Genomic DNA, 27,103 nt, shown 5'->3' with positions numbered 1-27,103 from the left:
TGACAGAATTACAGAATTGGCAAATAAACATGGAATCTGTTAAACCCAATACCCAATATTTTGAATGAAAAGTGAAATGTAATAACCATAAAGGATATGCACTATTGTTACATTATCCATCAATCACTTGGTTTATTCCCATTAACCATTAATGTAATTAGCCGAAGATCGAAGTTGATCCAGCAAATGTAAACTTGGACTTTCCACAGAAGTGTGAAAACAGAGAAAACAAAGTATGTAACCTGACTAATGTATGCATGTAAATGTTTTAAAGGGGAACATTATCACCAGACCTATGTAAGCGTCAATATATACCTTGATGTTGCAGAAAAAAGACCATATATTTTTTTAACCGATTTCCGAACTCTAAATGGGTGAATTTTGGCGAATTAAACGCCTTTCTATTATTCGCTCTCGGAGCGATGACGTCACAACGTGACGTCACATCGGGAAGCAATCCGCCATTTTCTCACTTTCGTCGGTGTGTTGTCGGAGGGTGTAACAACACGAACAGGGACGGATTCAAGTTGCACCAGTGGCCCAAAGATGCAAAAGTGGCAAGAAATTGGACGAAATCTGTTCAAAATACGAGGCTGTGGGGAAAGCCGACGAAATGGTCAGTCGTTTGTTCCGCACACTTTACCGACGAAAGCTATGCTACGACAGAGATGGCAAGAATGTGTGGATATCCTGCGACACTCAAAGCAGATGCTGACATCAACTCCAAAACTGGACAGATCAGCTTTCAGGAAAAGAGAGCGGATGAGGGTATGTCTAGAGAATATATTAATTGATGAAAACTTTATTCATTACTCGCGGTTTTACGTAAATTATTATACATAAACTGTGTTTACGAATAATTTAGCTTAAAAACTTCTTTTTTTTTCAATCATTCGAGTACATTCAGGTAGTCTTGTGTAATGCAGCATTTTGTGTCTATTTAGGTATGGTTAACCTGAGTACTGAAATCGTGGAAAAATATATGTTCTTAGCGCGCCTGAAATGGGCTGTCTGCACTCTCAAAGTGCATGTTGTTGCCAAATGTATTTCATATGCTATAAACCTAGTTCATAGTTGTTAGTTTCCTTTAATGCCAAACAAACATATACCAATCGTTGGTTAGAGGGAGATCGCCGAATTTGTCCTCGCTTTCTCCCGTGTCGCTGGCTGTCGTGTCGTTTTCGTCCGTTTCGCTTGCATACGGTTCAAACCGATATGGCTCAATAGTTTCAGTTTCTTCTTCAATTTCGTTTTCACTACCTGCCTCCACACTACAACCATCCGTTTCAATACATGCGTAATCTGTTGAATCGCTTAAGCCGCTGAAATCTGAGTCTGAATCCGAGCTAATGTCGCTATACCTTGCTGTTCTATGCGCCATGTTTGTTTGTATTGGCATCACTGTGTGACGTCACAGGAAAATGGACGGGTGTATATAACGATGGTTAAAATCAGGCACTTTGAAGCTTTTTTTAGGGGTATTGCGTGATGGGTAAAATTTTGAAAAAAACTTCAAAAAATAAAATAAGCCACTGGGAACTAATTTTTAATGGTTTGAACCCTTCTGAAATTGTTATAATGTTCCCATTTAACTCTCACCAAGCAATACTGATGTTGGTTTGGATGACCAACTAACACAGTATATAACTGCAGTGGTACAATTAGGAAGCAACCAAAATAAACACAAATGTTATGCCCCAGCCGAGAAGGGTCACAACAAAACAATATGAGGCCAATCAGGGGACCACTGGTATGATTCTTTCACTACTAATAAAAGGCACTTTGAAAAGGTAATCTAATTCACCAGCTGCAATTAAGGCAGGGAGTGCCTTGTCACTATGAATTATCTGCTCTTTCACTCATGTTCTCCAATGTGGACGCTGAGCCGAGCTTACACAGTCAAAGAAATCCACCCCCATTGGGTAACCATTCACTTAGAACACTAATCATGTCAAATCAGCGTTTGATTGTTTGTGTGAAGTATTTTTTGGAACACAGACACTTTATGGACGCTTCATATAAATTGGCAAGTCCTATAGCTTGTTGCAGCTAAACAACGAGCGGTGACGATCCTCACCGATTTAATCAGTGCATACCTACTATGTTTACACATGTTTATGGCCCATTTAACATCATACACTGACCACATTGATTTCAACATGCCCTTTGCAAAAAGTCAGCTGGGATAGGCTCCAGCTTCAAGCAACCCTGAACATGATGAGCAGTACAAAATGAGTTAATGGGTGGATAGACTCCAACGTCACCTCATAAATACAACACAGCACATGACACAATATTCTCAAGAAAGGCCCATGAAAAGCCCAAATTCAACTAAAGTACTCACATGCTTTTCAAAAATTGATGACACTATCATCATTCAATCAATTGCTACAGAGACAGACTACACCAAACAAAATACATTATTACAAGATTTTGTCAAATCCGAGTGTTGCTTTGACATAACATTAAAATGACGAAAAGCGTCAAGTGAGTCACATTTTGATGTTATGGAAAGATTGCTGTGTGAGAAATGGATTAGGGATAAAAAAACAGTTAGGAGCGGTGTATTAGAGTCGAGTGAGGCAGCTGGGTCTAAAAACAGTACCTGGTGTACATACCAAAGAGACAGAGGCCTCTATCACCACAACTAAGGAGATGCAGAGCGGAGATAAAACTGGAGGCTTTAGTGATCTAAAGCTATCAATAAAATCTTTTGTAGTTGTTCACTATCTGTTTTGCTTATATCTGTAAATGCACCACTGTTTACAGAGCCGTACGGAGTGAATGATTGGACTTGTTACTTGGAGGTAGGTCAACGTGGTTGGACACATCTCAGGAGGGAATTTGGTACTCTCCGAATCTTGAATGTTTCAAGGCTAGAAGAAACATCCGTGACCCAGCTTCAGTGTTCAGGCCATACTTGCCAACCTTGAGACCTCCGAATTCGGGAGATTTGGGGGGGGGGGGGGGGGGGGGGGGGTTTGAGGTGTGGGGGGGCGGACTTTGGTGGTGGCGGGGGTGTATATTGTAGCCCGGAAGAGTTAGGGCTGCAAGGGATTCTGGGTATTTGTTCTGTTGTGTTTATGTTGTGTTACGGTGCGGATGTTCTCCCGAAATATGTTTGTCATTCTTGTTTGGTGTGGGTTCACAGTGTGGCGCATATTTGTAACAGTGTTAAAGTTGTTTATACGGCCACCCTCAGTGTGACCTGTATGGCTTTTGATCAAGTATGTCTTGCAGTCACTTACGTGTGTCTGCAGAAGCCGCAAACAACATGTGATTGGGCCGGCATGCTGTTAGTATGGTGAAAAAGCGGACGCAACGACAGGTTGTAGAAGACGCTAAAGGCAGTGCCATCACGGCACGCCCTTAATACTGTTGTCCGGGCGAAAATCGGGAGAAATTCAGGAGAATGGTTGTCCCGGGAGATTTTCGGGAGGGGCACTAAAATTCGGGAGGCAAGTATGGTTCAGGCTGAGGACAAAATTGTTAGGAACTCACATGGCTGCAGTTTTAATGGCCCCAAGATAAAAGAACCAGCAGACAGAGAACAGTTAAGATGAGTTTTACTTTAATCAAAACAGAAATAAAGCAGTCTTGCATGTAAGAGTTCACCACATAAGTCAATCTTCGAGCCCTAAAGAGTGCTCGAGACAGGCATAAATAGAGACATGCTGATTGGCAGCAGGTGTGGACCGGCTGCCAATCAACAGCAGGCGAGGGAAGAACCACAGTGCTCAACGGGAAAAACAGGAAATGGAAACAAAATAAGAGTACTGATGGGAAGTAAATACAAAACAAGGAAACAAACAGAAATTAAGTGACAGATCGTCACAAGAAGGTTGTCATCCAAGATTTCAAAGGGCCTTAATTACTAAATGTTTGCGTGTAAAACACATGCAAACTTGATAGCACACGCAAAGATGAGCTACTAAACGTGTGCCACGCATTTTGCGTCTACATTAATATGCTAAATATATGGTAATCGTCAAAACGGCCATTATATTGGGATGCAAATATAATTATTTAGCTTGTGCAATGTGATTTATCAACACTCATCACCGTTTTGCGAGCAATATTTTGCGTTTTATTTAGCACGGGTCAGAAGGACGTGCAAACTGACAGTTCCACACACAGCTGCAGCATCAGTGCTCGCACTCCACAGACAGATGATGGACAGATAAATGATAAATGGGTTGTACTTGTATAGCGCTTTTCTACCTTCAAGGTACTCAAAGCGCTTTGACACTATTTCCACATTCACCCATTCACACACACATTCACACACTGATGGCGGGAGCTGCCATGCAAGGCGCTAACCAGCACATTCAGGAGCAAGGGTGAAGTGTCTTGCCCAAGGACACAACGGACGTGACTTGGATGGTAGAAGGTGGGGATTGAACCCCAGTAACCAGCAACCCTCTGATTGCTGGCACGGCCACTCTACCAACTTCGCCACAAGAGAATATTCTGTCCTGGGTGTGTTTCAACTTTTTGGATGGTCAAAAATTTTAAAAATATCAGACATATTGTCTATTCAGCAACTGCATTTGATAATGTTGTAGCTGCTAGAGAATTTAAGGCCTTATTAAAACAAATTAAATGTACGTGTTTTGGACTCTTTTTTTTATGATGTTCTTGTCTTTTCACATAGAATATATTATTGAAAATATTTCTTATAAGAAAAAAAACTTATTTAAGTATGCATTTAAAAAAAAAAAAAAAAAAAAAAAAAAAAAAGGGGTTTCAATGTAGATGCACTCTATGACTGCTTCTAAAATGCCCATAAAAAAAGTCTCCTGCACGTTTGAAAACATAGCAAAACTCTGCAGGTATGAGAATGATAACATGAATGTGCAGTAAAGGAGAGTGTCTCTTTGGAGATGCCCCATATAGTACACGCAAAGTCCTCATTTAAATAAGGCAGTCTGCACCACTTTTCAATTGCACACACAGTGTTAGTAAATCGCACACAATATGCCCACTAATAGTACACTTTATTTCATAGATTGCACATGCTGTTTAGCGCTTGGTGTTTGGATATTAGTAAATCTGGCTACTAGTGTTCATCAGCCCTTCAATGTGTGGACCTCTCCCTGTACCCTTATCATACACTGTTAAAAGTGATTTGGGCTTTTAGACTTAGACTTAGATTCAGACTAACTTTATTGATCCACAAGGGAAATTTTAATCGGGAGGACTATTGTTGTCAAGTTGGCAGAACATATTGGCCATTACAACTAAGTAAGAAGAGTAATGACAACTTCAACTAGAAAAAAGTGTGGAACTTATTAAAAACCCATAACTTCAGAAAGTAAGTCAAGGTAGGACTTTCAACCACCACGCATGCACCAGCAATGTGACGTCACGCCCAGTGTCGAAACTTGATAATCCGATAAAAATACATTTAATCAACATATTTTTTAGTTCTCTTAAGTAATGTTTTTCGGTGAACATCACATGATACAGAAAAAAATTACGAGTAGTATCACCTATCTCCATATAGTGTGGCTTGGCTCAGAGGGTAGAATTGCCATCTTATAGAATGGCAAGCTGTAAACGGTCAACTTCATGTTTACCCGGCTTTCCTGCTCCTAATTGCTCATTGTAATCTTCGTGTGTGTGAAATGGCAAATGTGATGATGTATGTATACATATATGTACATATGCTCAGGTACAGTGACATGCTACATAAATACAGACCTTTTACCATGTTGAGTCAACTTGGCTTACAGTTGTAGGAACTTGATACAATATATTGAACCAACCCATTATAATGTTATCTCAACTAATATTTTCTAGTTCATCCTACATCAGACTGGATGTCAACCCATGTTTTGAAGTGTAATATACTTGACACTATAAGTTGACTCAACTTAACTCAGTCAAAGCAGCAAGATGACCTTACTGAGTTAAGTTGAGTCAACATTTTTTACAGTGTAGCAGAAGGTTTCAACTTCCACATCTGATGGTGTTATCTGTGTCATATTCTCGGCCTCCGAACACGTCTAGTGGATTTGATGTCAAATTACTTAATTTTGGGCCCTTATCTGACCACATTACAATCTCCCAAGCCTACTTAGAGTCATTCAGGGGTTCATTGGCAGACTTCTTGGGTACTGCAGGCACTGCTCCCCTCACCTCCCAGGGGGTGAACAAGGGGATGGGTCAAATGCAGAGGACAAATTTCAACAATCATTGGTACTTTAACCTTTAACTTTTTTAATCCCAATACAGTAAATAGTTTTTTCTTGGTGACTGTGGTCCAGGCTCCCTTGAGATCATTAACAAGCTTGTCATTCTGGGCTGAACATATGGTGAAATCTAGCTTGGCGCTTCAGAGCAAGATTGCCTGTTATCTTCTGAATGTTGGTTTCCATCTCACCAAGTTTCTTGCTGAGAAGCGTATTTATAGTTCCATTCCAATGGGATTGTGGAGTTGTTTGAATGGGAACATATGACTCTGTAATGAGTTGAGATTAGGACTACTTTGCTAGAGGGATAGGAGTTATTTGTGTACTTCATGGCTACATTACTGGTCTGTGCACAAGTCAATATGCTTGCTGGTTGGTAGGGATTAAATATGTCCCGATTCCGATCATGGGAACGGATTGGGGGTCGATATTTGCCTTTTTTTAACAGATGTTCGATCAACTGATGAGCTACAGAGCCCAGCTGATCTTTAACACAGCTGTGTCCCAGTGTTTACATGGCTCAAGATTGTACTCACATGAAAGATTCTTTCAAAAGGGATGCACACTCAGGGAGACACAATTACATTTCCACATTTATTGTTACACACATACAGGAGTTGCATTAATTCTAGAAGACCTGCAAGGGACTATCCACAGTGTGAAGACACTTCTAAGATACCAATTCTCACGACTGCGGCAGAAAATAAACCAAGTTTCTTCCATGTACCATTATCACTGCAGGACTAGAGGAAAATTCAAGCATATGTAAGCAAGGAGAATGCTCAGCATGCTACACATACACACACACACACACACACACACACACACACACACACACACACACACACACACACACTAAACAGGGGGACACAAGAAGCTAACTGCTAAAGCTTCAATGTAAAGTAAGGGTGAAACTATCGATACCTAGTATAATATCATTATATAAACAATATTAAAGTAATTATACTGATATTTTTTCTTTTCTTTTGTTCTTATCAATAGAAAATCTTTTTTTGGATTGTTTTTGTTATTGTTTACAAACTAAGGGAGTAAGTCTCTGGATATAGGAAAGCTTTAAGGGCCAAAACCCAAATGATTTAAATGGGGGCCAACAGTAGTTTTTGTTTTTTGTTTAGTAATTGTGCACAACCCAGAAGCCACTTAATTTTGATTTCAAAAGTCCACAAATTCAACACATCATCTGATTTACAACAACACTGGCAAATTCAACATTTAATAAGATAAGCTTTATAAAATGTACATATAAAATGTCGATCGGGACATCCTTACAGGGATCAAATACTCATTAAGTACTTAATCTATCCATCCATCTATCCATCCATCCATCCATCCATCCATCCATCCATTTTCTATCACTTGTCCCTTTCGCGGCCTCGGGGGTGCTGGAGCCTATCCCAGTTGCATGAGGGCGAAAGTATGGGTACATGCTGGACATGTCGCCACCTCATCACAGGACCAACAGACAACCATTCACACTCACATTCACACACTCGGGCCATTCCCCTCAATATATACAGTACATGCAGTTACCTTTATTTAATGTCTTTTATGTGGCAATGTATCTCCTTTATCTATCTCTCGCTAACAATAAACCTACCATTTAAATATCGGATTGTTTACATCTTTGTAAGGCATACTTATTCCCCTGACTTAATGATATTATACACCATAGCCCCTTTTCGCTTGAGATAGCTGTTCTAAACATATAAGTAAATAATGCACAGAACACTATTTCCCCGATGGACACATTTGTTTGGTAACAGAAAAAGATGTAGTTAATCAGCAAATTTTTAGGTAAGTGTGTTTAAATGGACCATACGTTTATACAGGTGGGGTAAAAAACAAGACAATGGATTTTTTTTTTGCCTTTCGGTTCGGGATCCTTTGGGGCTGTGCGACAAGGGGTGGCACTTTCGTGACTTCTGCTGTGCTTTTTTGTGGGCTTCTGGATCTGTCTCCAAGGAGCCTTTTGGCCTTGGGGACCAGCTGCTGGGTCTCTGCCACACCAGAGTCCGTTCGGGGACACCGGAGGAGAGGAGATGCAGATGAAGAGACAGGGCTGCGGTGCTGGCGCTGGGCGCCGGGACTGACGGGCTTCACGGTGTCTTGGCTGAATGAGCGTGTATCGGACGCCTCGGTCTCTTTGGACACATCTTCGCTCATCTATGCGGACTGGACACTGGCGGAGAGTTGGTGGGTGGCCGAGGGTGGAGTCGGCTCTCTTGGTTGCTTTGTTGGGTCTGCTCCTGTCTCTGGTCATGCTCCCCCCACCCCAGGGGACGATGGCGTGGAACACCGCAGAGGCCACCACAATGTGTGTGTGGGTGTTGAAATTATGTTTTTGTTTGGTTGCTTGTCTATGCATGGTGCAATCGTGTGTGCGCAATGTATATTATTGGTTGATTATTATTTATTTTTGTTGTTGTTGTTTTACTTTTGTGGCTGTGTGTAGAAGTGGCACTGCAAGAGTGAACACACATGTCCTTTGTGTTCTTTGATGTTTTCCTCCTACACACATATTTATGTGTGCTATGGGGTTTTTTTCCCCTTGGCCTCAGTCTGGACCCCCTCTGCAGGGGCCCAGGCTTAGGCCTTAAGGTTATCCAGGGTAAATCCCACCTAACCTTATCCGTGTCCTCACACAACAATGCCACCGTTTAAGACCCCCTCCTCCCTCCGTCCGCCGGCGCAACGCGACCTAATACGCATGCGCGGAAAATGCGCACGTCATAGTCACCTCCAGTGTTGCTTTGTGTGCAAGTTCTTAAATTTAACTTATCTGACCAATATCCAGTGTTGTGGTATTTCAATTAACTGGAATCCAGTGTGCTGTGGGGCCCTCTTGTAGTGAATCACACCTGAGCCATCATAAATTAATCAACCCTTTATTAGACAAGTAAACGATGTGATAAAGAACATTTTACATCAATCAAAATAGGGATCTGGTCAGGACACTGCTCACTTTTTTGCCTTCACCTTCATTGTCCATTCGTTTTTGGTGACTTTATATACTCTGGACCTAGACGTACATGGCGGACAATAACTGATACAGTCTTTGCCAGTCCAAACGCATTCGCTGCTTTCCATAGTTTTCCCTCGACGGCCAGGTAATACAAAGCACACGCTACCTTTTTTATCACATCCACGGGAGACCGCATTCTCGTTGACTCTTCTTCGAAAAATGGACAAAGTTTTTCGGTAAGTAGAATCACAGCTGACCTGGAGATTTGAAAGTTCTCTTGCCGTCTGAGAAGTGTTGTATCCCAAATAGCTGCAATCGCTTTCTCTTAAGGTATTCATGTGTGATTTCCACAAGTGTCTGTACAGACGGAAGGAGAAACACGGGCATGTCTGGATGACTAGCCTCCATATTTCCAGTGGATAGCTCCGAGTTACGAAACCGCTTTATTATGAAGCTGGCTGTGGCGCGTTCTTTCTAACGTCACTTCCTGTGTGGGCCGCGGTCTTTGCGGCATCACTTCCTCTCCGAACTCAGTTTGTAAACGATCAATGAGTCCATACAAAGCTAAGAGCCGTAGATTCAAGGCGCACTTACCCGTGTAAAAAATTGTCCGAGGAGGGGGACCTTAAACGATGGTTTAGTGTGGCTGTAACGGGACTTAGGCTCAATAATTATTCGTTTAAGGGGTTAAACTAGGTCCACTACTAACCACATTGTGAAGTATGCAGACGACACGACAGTAGTGGGCCTCATCCGTGACAACAACGACATGGACTACAGGGAGGAGGTGAAACATCTGGTTGACTGGTGCAGAACCAACAACCTGGTCCTGAATGTCAACAAGACCAAGAAGATCATCGTTGACTTTAGGAAGCACCAGTCCAGCCACGCTCCACTCTACATCAACGGCACAGCGGTGGAGATAGTAAGCAGCACCAAGATCCTGGGGGTGCAGATAACTGACAATATAACCTGGTCCCTACACACCGGAGCTCTTGTAAAAAGAGCTCAGCAGCGCATGCACTTTTTGCGTCGGATGAAAAGAGCACAGCTCCCTCCCCCCATTCTCACCACATTCTACAGAGGCACTATAGAGAGCCTGCTGACCAACAGCATCTCTGTCTGGACTGGAGCATGCAATGCCTCAGACTGGAAGTCTCTCCAGAGAGTGGTGAGGACGGCGGAAAAGATCATCAGGACTCTTCCTCCTCCTATCCAGGATATCGCAAAAAGCCGCTGCCTGACCAGGGTTCAGAAAATCTGCAAAGACTCCTCCCACCCCCACCAAGGACTGTTTTCACTGCTGGACTCTAGAAAGAGGTTCCGCAGCCTCCGAAGCAGAACCTCCTGGTTCTGTAACAGCTTCTTCCCTCGGTAAGACTCTTGAACGCATCATAATTAACTTATCCCCTCAACTCCCCCCAAAATGGATTAACTCGCTGGAATAAAAAAGACAATATAACATACATCCAAAAACGTGGACGCATGTGAAAAAGTGCAATATATTTATCTGTACAGTAATCTATTTATTTATTTATATATATTTATATATATTTATTTATTTTATATATATATATATTATATATTATTTATATATATTTATTTATTTACATATGCACCTTATTGCTTTTTTATCCTGTACTACCATGAGCTTATGTAACGAAATGTCGTTCTTATCTGTGCTGTAAAGTTCAAATTTGAATGACAATAAAAAAGGAAATCTAAGTCTAAATGACTTAGTGTAGACATGGCCTTAGACTGAATTTTTTTTTTCTCTCAAGCCCCCAACCCCCAGCGTTTACCTGTTTCTCACCTTTTTTGTAAGGGGTGCCGGAAGTTGGCAGACCCGTAATTAGCGATCCTGTTCTCCATCCATCCATTTTCTACCGCTTATTCCCTTTGGGGTCGCGGGGGGCGCTGGAGCCTATCTCAGCTACAATCGGGCGGAAGGCGGTGTACACCCTGGACAAGTCGCCACCTCATCGCAGGGCCAACACAGATAGACAGACAACATTCACACTCACATCCACACACTAGGGCCAATTTAGTGTTGCCAATCAACTTATCCCCAGGTGCATGTCTTTGCTCTTGAATGGGATTGTGTTGAAAATCTTAATTTCCCCTCGGGGATTACCGTATTTTCCGCACTATAAGGCGCACCGGATTATTAGCCGCACCTTCAATGAATTACATATTTCATAACTTTGTCCACCAATAAGCCGCCCCGGACTATAAGCCGCGCCTACGCTGCGCTAAAGGGAATGTCAAAAAAACAGTCAGATAGGTCAGTCAAACTTTAATAATATATTAAAAACCAGCGTTCTAACAACTCTGTTCACTCCCAAAATGTACGCAAATGTGCAATCACAAACATAGTAAAATTCAAAATAGTGCAGAGCAATAGCAACATAATGTTGCTCGAACGTTAATGTCACAACACACAAAATAAACATAGCGCTCACTTTCTGAAGTTATTCTTCATTCGTAAATCCTTCGTCTTCGGTGTCCGAAGTGAAAAGTTGGGCAAATTTACGATCCACTGGCAGATGTTGGCGTCGTCTGGCGCTGCCTCCTCGTCTTAGTGAAGGTGTGTTCGCCTTCTGTCTTCCATTGTTCCCACGCAGTTAGCAGTCTAGCTTCGAATGCCCTGTTGACACCAATATCTAGCGGCTGGAGGTCTTTTGTCAATCCACCCGGAATGACGGCGAGTATTGAATTAAGCGCGTAAGCGTGTCTCTCAATGTGCTGTTATGAGCTAGCAAATATAACAACTACACTACCCAGCATGTAACGATAGTTACGAGCATGCGCGGTAGCCCTGAGAAGTTCCCACGCAGTTAGCAGTCTAGCTTCGAATGCCCTGTTGACACCAATATCTAGCGGCTGGAGGTCTTTTGTCAATCCACCCGGAATGACGGCGAGTATTGAATTAAGCGCGTAAGCGTGTCTCTCAATGTGCTGTTATGAGCTAGCGAATATAACAACTACACTACCCAGCATGCAACGATAGTTACGAGCATGCGCGGTAGCCCTGAGAAGTTCCCAAGCAGTTAGCAGTCTAGCTTCGAATGCCCTGTTGACACCAATATCTAGCGGCTGGAGGTCTTTTGTCAATCCACCCGGAATGACGGCGAGTATTGAATTAAGCGCGTAAGCGTGTCTCTCAATGTGCTGTTATGAGCTAGCAAATATAACAACTACACTACCCAGCATGTAACGATAGTTACGAGCATGCGCGGTAGCCCTGAGAAGTTCCCACGCAGTTAGCAGTCTAGCTTCGAATGCCCTGTTGACACCAATATCTAGCGGCTGGAGGTCTTTTGTCAATCCACCCGGAATGACGGCGAGTATTGAATTAAGCGCGTAAGCGTGTCTCTCAATGTGCTGTTATGAGCTAGCAAATATAACAACTACACTACCCAGCATGTAACGATAGTTACGAGCATGTGCGGTAGCCCTGAGAAGTTCCCACGCAGTTAGCAGTCTAGCTTCGAATGCCCTGTTGACACCAATATCTAGCGGCTGGAGGTCTTTTGTCAATCCACCCGGAATGACGGCGAGTATTGAATTAAGCGCGTAAGCGTGTCTCTCAATGTGCTGTTATGAGCTAGCAAATATAACAACTACACTACCCAGCATGCAACGATAGTTACGAGCATGCGCGGTAGCCCTGAGAAGTTCCCAAGCAGTTAGCAGTCTAGCTTCGAATGCCCTGTTGACACCAATATCTAGCGGCTGGAGGTCTTTTGTCAATCCACCCGGAATGACGGCGAGTATTGAATTAAGCGCGTAAGCGTGTCTCTCAATGTGCTGTTATGAGCTAGCAAATATAACAACTACACTACCCAGCATGCAACGATAGTTACGAGCATGCGCGGTAGCCCTGAGAAGCGATGTTGTATGCTGGGAGTTCGAATGTGGTTATGAGCACGCTGTGAGAAAACGTTGAGAACTCAGTTAACACGCCTCGTCTGCATTATTTATAATTAGACAGACAACACACTTAATAGGAGCCATTTTGGGGTCTTTACATAAACACACAAATGGAAATGAAACGTCACATATCCCAGCATGCACCGCGCGCTTCTTCTACGGGGAAAAAAGATGGCGGCTGTTTACCGTAGTTGCGAGACCTAAACTTTATGAAAATGAATCTTAATATTTATCCATATATAAAGCGCACCGGGTTATAAGGCGCACTGTCAGCTTTTGAGAAAGTTTGTGGTTTTTAGGTGCGCCTTATAGTGCGGAAAATACGGTAATAAAGTATTTCTGATTCTGATTCTGATTCCGAAGACAACAACATTGTGTATTTTTAACTTCCGTAATGAAACAAACCTAATGTCAACCAAGTTGTCCAAAAACTAAAGCAATATGTCAAAATGTCCGTTTTTGTGCTGCTACTTATAGTATCTTTCAGTGTTTATCATCTGCAGTTATCTACTTTGACTCTCTTTCTTTCTCCCCCCTCTCTCTCTCTCTCGCTTTATTTCAATATTGAACAGTGTTTTATCAGAGGCTAGATTCCCGCGTGCTAAGGCGCTCTCAGTAATTTTCCTACAAAGTGCTTCAATCCATCACACGGCCAACATGTGGCCTTTGGAGCTATATATCATCTTCGGCAGAGGGAGGGTTTGAGGGGCAAGTCTTGGTATTCTCCTCCTCGCCTCCCCTCCCCCTCTCCATCCAACACTTTTTTCCGCCTTCATTTCCCACCAGAGTTTCCCACCTGGGACGCAGACCGTATCTTCCCCACAGTCAAGTCCTCCCTCTCCAAGATTCCTTCATTTACAAATGAGAGTGAGGTATGAGTCAGGCATGCAGGGAAGCGTGGGGGAAGGGAGCCAGCAGTGGAGGACAGTAAGCAAAGAGAGAGAGAGCGCAAATATGAAAGAGATGGAGATAGGCGAGAGTGAATGAGTTGTGCAATGCTGAGAGAGGGAGGGACAGAGAGAGAGGGGGGGGGGGGAACGAGATAAGGAAAATGGAGAAAAGCTCAATGGAATGAATTAAATTGGGGGACAAAAGTGGGTGATAGGAAGACAGCGTGTGTGTGTGTGTGTGCGCATACTTTATTCACAAGCCGAATGCGTCTTACATGAGGAAATAGAAATCGAAAAAAGGGGTATGCGAGGTGAGGGGGCAGAGAAATGAGCTGTATTTCCCAGAATGCATCTGGTACAGGGTCACCCTCGATGCTGCCCCTGGCCAACACCTGCCTTCATTTCACAGCCTCTGCTCTCTTTGAGCCGAGGAGTCAGACTGAACTCAGGGCCCTCTAACTAATGGAATGGACCCACGATCAACCATTAGAGGATTGCTGTCCCTTTTTGTGCTTAGGGGTTCTGATTTTTTTCCATATCTGATGTGCACACCACACACACACACACACACACACACACACACGCAAACGCAATATATACAGTATACAGTATATTTTCCGGGCTACAGAGCGCACCAATATTTAAGCAGCACCCACTACAACAGTGTTTTTCAACCTTTTTTGAGCCAAGGCACATTTTTTGCTTTGAAAAAATCCGGAGGCACACCACCAGCAGAAATCATTCAAAAACGAAACTCAGTTGACAGTGAAAAGTCGTTGTCGCAATTGTTGGATATGAATTTAAACCATAACCAAGCATGCATCACTATGGCTCTTGTCTCAAAGTAGGTGTACTGTCACGACCTGTCACATCACGCCGTGACTTATTTGGAAGTTTTTGTTGTTTTCCTGTGTGTATTGTTTTAGTTCTTGTTTTACGCTCCTATTTTGGTGGCTTTTTCTCTTTTTTTGGTATTTTCCTGTCGCAGTTTCATGTCTTCCTTTGAGCGATATTTCCCACATCTGCTTTGTTTTAGCAATCAATAATATTTCAGTTGTTTTTATCCTTCTTTGTGGGGACATTGTTGATTGTCATGTCATGTTCAGATGTACTTTGTGGACGCCGTCTTTTCTCCACAGTAAGTCTTTGCTGTCGTCCAGCATTCTGTTTTTGTTTACTTTGTAGCCAGTTCAGTCTTAGTTTTGTTCTGCACAGCCTTCCCTAAGCTTCAATGCCTTTTCTTAGGGACACTCACCTTTTTTTTATTTTTGGTTTAAGCATTAGACATCTTTTTACCTGCATGCTGCCTCTCACTGTTTCCGACATCTACAAAGCAATTAGCTACCGGCTGCCACCTACTGATATGGAAGAGTATTACACGGTTAGTCTGCCAAGCTCTAGACAGCACAGACACTCAACAACAACACATTATTTTCCGACTATAATTACTGGTATGCAAAAAATATTTTTAACCCAAATAGGTGAAATTAGATAATCTTCCACGGCACACCAGACTGTACCTCACGGCACACTAGTGTGCCGCGGCACAGTGGTTGAAAAACACTGCACTAGAAGACATAAATATGTTTACATATATTTGCCGCACTGGACTAAAAGTCGCAGGTAAATATTGATACGAAAGATTTTCTAAATGTTTATTTACATACCCTAATTGTTTCTGAACTGTGCCTGTCAGACGGCAGTAAAATGGCTGATCAAACAAACAGAAGTCATCGTCATGGACCCACTAGCTGTGAAGGCTAGTTCTCCAATCAGCTAAACAGACTCAACAACTCCACAGTGACTTTTGGTGAACTTACAAAATGTCAACAATTCAAAAAGAATGCATTTTTAAGTTAATAATACTGACAAAGAAAACGTTTTAGCGTATTCGCTAATGCTAACGACGCTGGCTTGATTACATTACGATAGCTCGTACAATTAGACCTATGCATTAAAACACTCCTACAGACATCACACATGGGATGGTTTTAGTAAGTATGAATTGTTTTAGTTATACTGTAAAACTTACAAACGTTACTTGGAGTGATGAATGAAGAATTGTTTGGAGCAGAAACGCTATGGACGAATACTTCCATCCATCCATTTTCTACCGCTTGTCCCTTACGGGGTCGCGAGGGGGGGTGCTGGAGCCTATCTCAGCTGCATTCGGGCAGAAGGCGGGGTACACCCTGGACAAGTCGCCACCTCATCGCAGGGAACGAAACAGGAAGTACATTTTCAACCTGCAGAACTCATGACCAAACTCGCCTAAAAGATGGTGCCATAACACCAACAATAACACACCTTTTCAGTGTCTCTGTTTTATGAAAACTATTTGTTGACCGCAAATTATAATGGCCTTTAGCCAAGAAGAGTCATTAAATTAGCCGCACCATTTTATAAGCTGCAGGGTGCAAAGCGTGGGGGGAAAAAGTAGCGTCTTATTGTCCAGAAAATACAGTACCTTAAATACCGCTTATGCTAGAGTAAAGGTAGACTTACTTTAGCGTATTTATTTGCCAAAGGATGCACAATATTCTAACGTATTAGAATAAGTTTTTCTGAATATCTTATTAGACAGCATAGCCCCTGCTGTCACTGAATGCAAGACATTAGTGTGATTTCATTTAGCTGCTAAATCCAGAACGCCACGTCAATTACATTTGCTTTACTCAGATGGAAAACACACCTCTAGTGTACTTACGGAGTGGAAGGGAAGGGGACGGGGGGTTGCTTTCATGGAGCGGATTGGAGATTGGATCGCTCGATGAGCTGATAGCAAGACACTGAGCCAAGCTGTGCAGCAGTAATGCTATGCTAATGATATGGTAATGATATGGTAATCTGTCGGCAGTATTCCTCCTCACAGGAGCAAAGGGGAATTTGAGGGCCTTTCACCATTGGTTGAAGACCAGGGACTTTGTGATGTCAGAGTTCAAGACAAAACAACGTTGCACATGCATGCCTACACACACGTTTGCGAGCACTTCTGGTAGAATTGCTCACTAACAAACAAAAAAAGCGATGACACACCTACACCTAATTTGACTCATACTGTATTTGACAAGTAAGCCATAAAAAAATCACATCAATAAGTTGTAAACAAATATTTAAAAATAAAAGTATTGTGAGTGATTCGGCATTTTCAAAATCCTTATTTTTCAGGTTGTCATATGCTGTAAAATCTCCGACATAGACACCAGATTGTTGTCATTGTCTTCCACATCTTGCACCTGTCGTGGCTGTCATCGCCTGCTTAGTCTGAGAACCTTTCTTAGTCCCTCATAATGATTCCACTTAAGCCATTCCGTAACATATGGCCGTGTAACAGAGTTATGGCAGTGTGATGTCATTGCTGAAAAGCGCCCTTTTCAGGCGTGTGAATGTAACGGCAGATTTGCAATACAGCTGTTGTAGACTGTGTATTATTACATTTTGCATTGGCAATGAGGAGTGAACTTTTACCTCGAGTTTGGTTCTTCACCCACCCCATTGAACCGCTGACCGGGGTCCTCTGAGACATTCATAGTGGCTGTGGGGCTATCTGATGGTAGGGGTTCATTTTTATCTGGGGGACCAACAATACATCCATCCATCCATTATCTACCGCTTGTCCCTATTGTGTCAAAAAAAAAAAAATTCTTACCACTTTGTCAACAAATGCGTGAGCAAATTGTTGAACAGTTCAAGAAAAACCTTTCTCGACCAGCTATTGCAAGGAATTTAGGGATTTCACCATCTATATCATCAAAGGGTTCAGAGAATCTGGAGAAATCACTGCACGTAAGCAGCTAAGCCCGTGACCTTCGATCCTTCAGGCTGTACTGCATCAACAAGCGACATCAGTGTGTAAAGGATATCACCACATGGGCTCAGGAACACTTCGGAAACCCACTGTCAGTAACTACAGTTGGTCGCTACATCTGTAAGTGCAAGTTAAACTCTCCTATGCAAGGCGAAAACCGTTTATCAACAACACCCAGAAACGCCGTCGGCTTCGCTGGGCCTGAGCTCATCTAAGATGGACTGATACAAAGTGGAAAAGTGTTCTGTGGTCTGACAAGTCCACATTTCAATTTTTTTTTGGAAACTGTGGACGTCGTGTCCTCCGGACCAAAGAGGAAAAGAACCATCCGGATTGTTTTAGGCGCAAAGTTGAAAAGCCAGCATCTGTGATGGTATGGGGGTGTATTAGTGCCCAATACATGGGTAACTTACACATCTGTGAAGGCGCCATTAATGCTGAAAGGTACATACAGGTTTTGGAGCAACATATGTTGCCATCCAAGCAACGTTACCATGGACGCCCCTGCTTATTTCAGCAAGACAATGCCAAGCCACGTGTTACATCAACGTAGCTTTATAGTAAAAGTGTGCGGGTACTAGACTGGCCTGCCTGTAGTCCAGACCTGTCCCCCATTGAAAATGTGTGGCGCATTATGAAGCCTAAAATACCACAACGGAGACCCCCGGACTGTTGAACAACTTAAGCTGTACATCAAGCAAGAATGGGAAAGAATTCCACCTGAGAAGCTTAAAAAAAGTGTCTCCTCAGTTCCCAAACGTTTACTGAACATGCCCTTTCCCAACTACTTTGGCACGTGTTGCAGCCATGAAATTCTAAGTTAATTATTATTTGCAAAAAAAATAAAGTTTATGAGTTTGAACATCAAATATGTTGTCTTTGTAGTGCATTCAATTGAATATGGGTTGAAAAGGATTTGCAAATCATTGTATTCCGTTTACATTTACATCCAACACAATTTCCCAACTCATATGGAAACGGGGTTTGTACAAATATGCGCCACACTGTGAACCCACACCAAACAAGAATGACAAACACATTTCGGGAGAACATCCGCACCGTAACGCAACATAAACACAACAGAACAAATACCCAGAACCCCTTGCAGCACTAACTCTTCCGGGACGCTACAATATAAACCCCCCGCTACCCCCTACCCCCTCCCACCTCAACCCTGCCCACCTCAACCTCCTAATGCTCTCTCAGGGAGAGCATGTCCCAAATTCCAAGCTGCTGTTTTGAGGCATGTTAAAAAAAATAATGCACTTTGTGACTTAAATAATAAATATGGCAGTGCCATTTTGGCACTTTTTACCATAACTTGAGTTGAAGTTGTTCTCTTATTTTGGAAAACCTTGTTACGTTGTTTAATGTATCCAGCGGGGCATCACAACAAAATTAGGCATAATAGTGTGTTCATTCCACAACTGTATATATCGGTATCGGTTGATATCGGTATCGGTAATTAAGAGTTGGACAATATCGGAATATCGGATATCGGCAAAAAAGCCATTATCGGACATCTCTAATAGCAACGATTACTTTCATCCCATTGATTTTTTGAACGTTGATGTTCCAGGCAATCAAATTTTCAGTGAATGTATAGGATAGGCGAATATAAGCCTTGGCTTCAGCCTTATTCCTTTTTCGGTCATGCTTTTTCTTTTTGTGTGTGTATGTGTATGATTGTTAATATGTATAATCTGTGCTGTTAAATTGATCACACAAAATGGTTGATTACATGACCAAAATAAACTAATTTCATTATTAATTATTAGTATTATTATTTTTGCATACTGAAAGATGCAGTTGAACAAACATTTTCAATGGACAATGTGAGTTTTGGATACCAACATTCTGTACATGCTCTGACAAAACAAGCATATATTCCCTTCGCTTAGGTTGAAATAGCAATGAAAATAAACGTTACAAAATGCAGTAAATTTCTGACATGTATTTTGCAAAAAGGTCGGAAACCCCTGCTCCATCCACAAGGCACAAATGGCAAGTTGACACAATTAGAGGTTCAACTTAACAAAGGGAAGTGAATGTCACTGTTAGGGAAATCAGCAGATTGAGCATAAGGGAGAAACTGTATACGTGAGTTATTTGAGATGTTTCTGGGATAGGACCTGATTGACTAACTTACAGGCATTGTAATGCGATGACATGGCATTAATCTAATAAAACAACAAAAAATATTACAACAAAAGTTGCAAAACCAGTTGAGAAACTAACACTGCTATTTTGGATTTGTAGGCACTGTCTGTGACTATGAATAAATACTGTTTATGTGAATGTGTTTAGTTTGTTTACAAAATATTCCTTACATGTTCTGAAGGGATTCAGGGGCACAGCATGATGCAGGGGGATGTTTGTGTACATACATTAGGGACAATGTGAGAGGAAGACAGAGACAGGGATGCACTGTCCAATACACTCCTGGTAAAGGTCAAAGAGATGTTTTATTCATGATTCAGGCAGCAGAAGCAGCAACAGTGCCAGGGCCAAGGTTAAAATGAGCTTGCATCCTGATTCCCCAGAGCCAATGCTCCACACAGCCTCACACACGAGTCCAGCATACACAACCCACATATTTATCAATAATGACAACACATACACCCACATCCAGTATCATTTATCAATAACACTAAATCACAATAGCTCATGGTCTGCCATGAGCAATAATATATATACTGCATATGCCCTAAATGCACCACATTTTGAACTTGACAGAACACATACTATAAAGAACCACACCAGACAAAATGCAAGCTTTGAAAATCAATTCAAAAAAGTCCTATTTGAAGAGATCAACATGGGTTTTATTGTTTCATCTCTCGAGACTGGAAGTGACTTCCCTCCATGTGTACAGTTAACAAAATATCTAGTGGTGTTGTAAAATATATTTAAATGGCTTTAGTTATCTGTACATTTTAATAGAAAGTCTATATAAGTACTAGATTTTAATTGAGAACGTATACACTATTATATTCATGTTAACAATGAGCTACACTGGTACTTAAGAGTGCCCCAACTTAAGAGTGTTTTGAGATAAAAACTGTCTCTCGGATAATTTTCATACTTTAAGTTGTAAGCAACAATTTGAGTTGGCATAGCAAATGTCACAGTGAACCCCACAAGATCTGCCTTTAGCATTAACTTATAGTCAGAGATGGACATAATTTCCAAGCTTGGGAAGGAAGAAAGTGGCTGTGAAGGACAATTTAATTGGCTATTTAGCTATAATCCGGTACAGAACATATCTGTCTTTGAGCTAAATGTCTCTGTGCATTGTCCCTTCAAATAAAGACTAAACGAAACTAATACTGAGAATAAGAAACTGATGTTATTCATTGAATGAAGAAAGAAATCATCAAAAACATGACAGAGCTTATCGCCAACTTGACAAAGCAATTTGAGCGTATCACTGCCAGAGTGCACGATACTGAAGCAGATATAGTGTAACATTGACAAAGGGTGCTAAAATAATTTCTAAACAGTGGACATTCATTCATGAACATATGGAGAAGCTGCTGATGGTGTGTTTGACAAAGAAGCAGCTGAAAGGAGATTTGATAAAAGTCCACTATTGAAGGTAAATAATGTACATTATTATGAAATTACTTCATAAAACTATCGTAGTTGTAGTCTATTGAATTTTTGTATACAATACTTCTAAACTGAAAGAGGGTTGTTGATTTTTTTTAGTCATGTTACATGTTAAAATTGTGCGGTTTCGAGCACTACTTAAATTGATTTCAATTCATTTCAATGGGAAATGTTGATTTGAGATACAAGTGCAATATTTTGAGACAACAGCTCTGTCACAGAACCAGTTAAGCTTGGAAGTTGAGGGCTGCTATGTATGGGTTTGGTCAATTTTAAGCCAAAACTCCATCATATGAACATACAATTACTGAGTACTTTTGAATCCAAAAATAACATGTTTGAACCCGCACATCCAAATAGAGAGCAATACAATCATATTTTTCAGGACTTGGTGGGAGATGGTTTGGAACTGACTGTGACAGAGACATTTTTAGTACATTTAAGCGTATCAATCAATCAATCTATCAAAACGAATTTATATAGCCACACAAGTGACATCTCCTGATCTGAACCCACATCCGGGCAAGGAAAAACTCCAAAAAGGTAAGTACGTAGTTTCCTTATTTTCCCCAGATGCTTTACTAAATAGGGCTTTTTCTTTGATGACTGTTTTACTTACAATATCAAACAGTATGTTATATGTAGACATTATTTGGGTTACTGCCATAGTTTGTTTCCTCTAACTGTCTGTCTGCTTAGTCTTAGTTTACATGCACCGTGTCTAATTCGATTGTTGGCTAAACTCTACATGCGTCCGAAAAACTAGTGGGCGATGTTTGTCATTTCAGCTCATTTAGCCGTCTTCTGCTGCTATGCTGTATGCAATGTAATAAAGACCCCAAGAGTTGCCAAATCGATCTTATATGATTGGTTGGAAGAAGTATACCAAGGCAGAATTAAGTCAAGAAAGTATGGAAAAGGGCTGTCCAAACTGTTTTCAGCAAAGGCCACACACAGAAAAATTTAAGGATGCATTGTACATGAAAGATACTAAAAACAATACAATTTATGTCATTACATGCTCAATTATCCGAACCAACATTCAAATCTTAGCTCTGTGTTAGGTAACAAAGCAACTTTGATTAATTCATGATTATTTTATGATGATTTTATTTTTATTAGGGCTGTCAAAAAAGGTTAACTCGTGATTAATCACAATAAATGTCACATTAATCATGATATACACTGATTAATCATCCAATTTATTTAAACTGTACATGGTTCTTTACATTAACTGCGGTTGGTTACAGTGTATGGTCAGTGATCAGGTCAGCGCATACAGCTGTGAAAAGAGGAGTGAGGAGACTCACTCACTGGCAAATTTCACCTCAAAATACGCCCTGATAGGACTTTAGCTAAAACTGTTACCAAGTTTTGAGCAAATAAATGATGTGCATTCGAGTAAAACATTAAAAAATTGTTTTACGTATGACATCCTGACAATAACATTGAATTTTTATCCATATATTGAGCTATTTTTTGTATTTAATTTAAATTATCCCATGGAAAATAGAAACTGGAGATTGTGATGTATCATGTTGTAACTTTATGCATGTTCAAAATAAACTTAAACCATAAACCAGTATTAACCTGTCAATAATTATGATTAATGCAAATTCAAAAGTATGGTTATTCTGATCAAAAAAAATCAGTGATGTGACAGCACTCCTTTATATTAATGCTTTGTATTCGTCATCTCATACTTGAATACATCTGTAAAGCACTTTGAACTGTCTCGCGTACGTATTGTGCTGTAGAATAAACTTAACTTGGCTAATCTAACCTCCATGAGATGTTTTTTTTTTTTTTTAACTAATATTAATAATGTACCACCAACACATATTTTGATGGCTTTAGCACACCCAAAAACTTATCATATCTTGCAAGAAATTTCTAGACATGTTCATCATGACGGGACACATGGAAATCATATATGAAGCACAGGTCATCGACCATTTTGGTTGTCAAGTCACATTTTTGGAGGAATTGGCCCAGTTACATTTTTTCTTAATTTTTTTTTGTGTGTGTAATGTTCTAATCTGGGATGTGTTTATTTGGACTTCAGAATGCGTCGCACAGAGCTCTGGCCCCTGGGCCACACTTTGGACTCCTCTGGTATAGAACAATCTAGGAGTTTCCAGGAGCTAACTCAGGCTAAGTAAATTAGGTGCAACAAAAGAAAAATAACAAAAAAAGGTAACTAAGGTCAAGAGTCATGGAAAATAAAAAAGGGCGGGCTAAGTAACTGGCAGGAAGACGTCTATGGATTTTGTTGAGGTTTTTTCTACTAGGTTCTTCCACAGTTGATAACTGTTGGTAAAAACTTGATTGTGCTTCTTGGCCATACCTTTATTACCATGAGAGGTTTTCTGTTTGCTTTAATTACCTCAGGACTCTGGATTAGTCTCATCATTAGGTTATCATTTTAGCATTTTCAAGTTCTAAGAATCGCTTTACCCGTGTAGCTGTGTGACATGAGGCATTGTCCTGCAAATTTCTTTCTGATTGTATGATAAACGCAGGTAAGGACCAACATGTTATTCTTTGTATTCACTCTGCCAACTCTTGCGAATATCCCAAAAACCATAACACTCCCTCCTCTACCTTCTCATTGACCTCTTCACACATTGGGTTCAGTCTTTCGGCTGTTTGACAACAAACATAATAATGTTTCCCATCTAACAATTTAGACATGCATGTTATTCATAGGCAGGAGTGGATATTAATAGGCACTGTATGATAACATGTTTGTTATAAGAAGATTAAAAAGAGTACATTAAAAAATAATGAATATACTTGTCACTGAGTAGGTTTGTGCCATTATTCATTATTGTCAAAAAGCATGTCCAAGTCTAAGAAATATATGGAAATTATAAGGATATGTAGCCGTTTTATTTGTGTAGTAAACATATTTTCAACAGCATCATAGCCCTATTTCATAACCACTTTTACCAGCTGAAGGGACACACATGCTCGGGCCATACGGCTTCTGTAAACTTATAAATATGGACACGTCATACGTGGTACAGTCATAGATATCATAACTGGCATAAATGGAAATAATTCAGCAGATAGATAAACAAGGAATCAGCTTTCTTTGGTCATCCATGCGTTATTGATATATGATATTATCTACAAATGGCCTTCCAATTAAAAACTCTGAAAGCAACTGTAGGCATTACAAACTTAATGTTCATATTTAGAAGGGATAATATGGACTTAAAACATGCACTTACCTCTAGCTATTCATCAAAGGATGCTTTATCCATTTTCACAACAAGCATGAGGTTCGGTCCATGATGCCCCTTTGTGGCCATTAGGTTGCACTGCAATACAAACAGCAATAAATACTGTACTGTATATATATATAAGAAAAAAGAGCGTGCAAATGTAATCTAAAATAAATAACACATATTATAGGATGTATGTATTAATCTTGAGAATTAACCCATAACTCAATTACAACTTCGGGCCTACATTTAAAGTTGAAAGAAACACCATGGTATACAAATAACATAAGTGAAACCCACACACAGCTAATAAAAACTTTGGTTAGACATTATTCAGATATGATTGTTAGTATTAATGAGGGTTGTCAACATTAACACGTTAAGACGTGATTAATCACAAAAAGATTACTGCATTAATCATGTACAAAGCGGATTAATCACGAGATGTATTTTGATTGCAGTGCTCCTTTACCTTAACCGTGAGTGGTTATCCGAAAGGTGACGTGGGTTGTTATATGGTCAGTGATCAGGTCAATGCCCATCCATCCATCCATTTTCTACCGCTTGTCCCTTTCGCTGCACACGGGCGGAAGGCGGGTTACACCCTGGACAAGTCGCCACCTCATCACAGGGCCAACAAAGATAGACAAACAACATTCACACTCACATTCACACACTAGAGCCAATTTAGTGTTGCCAATCAACCTATCCCCAGGTGCATGTCTTTGGAGGTGGGAGAAAGCCGGAGTACCCGGAGGGAACCAATGCAGTCACGGGGACAACATGCAAACTACACACAGAAAGACCCCGAGCCCAGGATCAATGTCATTAATGGAAATTTCTCTTCAAAATAAGATAATAATAATAATGAATAAGATCTATATAGCACTCAAAGCGCTTCACAGAGAAATGAGAACCCATCATTCGTTCAATCCACATTCACACTGGATGGTGGTAAGCCACATTTGTAGCCACAGCAAGTCCAAAACAAAACTTTTACCGAATTCTGAGCAAATAAATGACTTGCGTTAAAGTAAAACATTTAAAAAATGTTTCTATATGACATTATGGCTATAATAATTGCATTTTTGTCCAAATATTGAGGTCTTTTATGAAGTTAATTTCAATTATGCAAACCAAAAAAAATGTACTGTGATTAATCGTGATTAATCAAAATTCAAAGGTGGGATTAATTTGATTTTAAAAATAGTGCTGGACATCACTAGTATAAATATTCTTTAAAAAACAGTTTTTTTTCTGAACAAAATAGATCATATAGCAAACATTGAGTTTTAATAATAATGTGTTTTACTTTTACTTTAGCCCTGCTTTGGCAGGAAAACGTTGGGGTTGTATTGTGGAATGTCCAAATACCTGATGAAAAGGTAGAACATGCAAACTGCACACACGCATGCACACACACACACACAAACACACACACAAACACACGCACACACACACGCACACACAGGGATGCATCAGCACACATTAAAGCTTAGAACTTTCTTCCTGCGCTTATGAGTATTTACAAGAGTTATTCACAGTCAACTTACGATTCACATCATAAAAGACTTATGAAAGAAAGCATATACAATTTTGCCATAGCGCTAACAACACCATTGAACTCTAGAAATGAGTCCACCCAGTGTCAGTTCGCAACTAAACATTGGCAACTGTAAAACAACTTTCCTACACCCGCCTCCTCTTTTCTTTTGCATAAAATCCACAGTGGGTGCCACATACAACATGAGAACCACCCACCTGTAGCAAGAGAAAGTCGAAAGTCCAGGAGATATCATTCACCCAGTCCGATAAAAGCCAGAAGTCTGGCATCAAAGGCCCCAAGCGAGACGACGCACTCTCTCCAGTTCCCAACCCACATGTTTAATCTCATGGCCTTGATGCAAATGCTTCTGAGAGCAGCTACAGTAGTTCAACTTACTTCAACTTGTCAACTTACTTCGCCCCTAACGCAAAACAGGCCTGCACATCTTATTTACCTGTAGTTCTCTCATTGTCACGGCACAAAACCTTGAGATTCCCAGAGTGCATTAGATTCACCGACACAAATGGGTAAGATACAGCACTGTTTCTTCCACTTAGGGGCATAACATCAGATTCTGGGGCCCCATACACAAGACTCATAAAGGGCCCTCCCACCCCCCATTAAACGTGGCGTCACCGCCCCATACACACACTCTTGGTATGTTTATATGCACAAAAAACCGATATATTCCATGGAATTATTTGAAACCGTTTTTTTAAAACCCATTACAACAACCTTAATTATGTTTTTGACTTTTTAAAGACTGAATTGACATCCATCCATCCATTTTTTACTGCATGCTGCTCTTGGGGTTGATCTATATCAAGATAAACCTCCTCATTCATTTGGTTGAGTTAAATACAAATTTTTTTGTTTTTTACAGTAAAGTGCCAAAAAATTCAATATA

At 40.8% G+C, this 27,103-nt stretch overlaps 1 protein-coding gene across 1 annotated transcript in view; it reads left to right on the top strand.

Moving 5' to 3' along the window:
- The window catches only part of fbxl4 (F-box and leucine-rich repeat protein 4), a 608,311-nt gene that overhangs the window by 477,949 nt on the left and 103,259 nt on the right, over positions 1 to 27,103 (top strand). The window lies entirely within an intron of this gene.

Source organism: Nerophis lumbriciformis, linkage group LG04 (genome assembly GCF_033978685.3).
Source record: "Nerophis lumbriciformis linkage group LG04, RoL_Nlum_v2.1, whole genome shotgun sequence".
Lineage (NCBI taxonomy): Eukaryota > Metazoa > Chordata > Actinopteri > Syngnathiformes > Syngnathidae > Nerophis > Nerophis lumbriciformis.
Note: the sequence above shows the minus strand (reverse complement) of the source record. Positions and strands in the feature narration are given on the sequence as shown.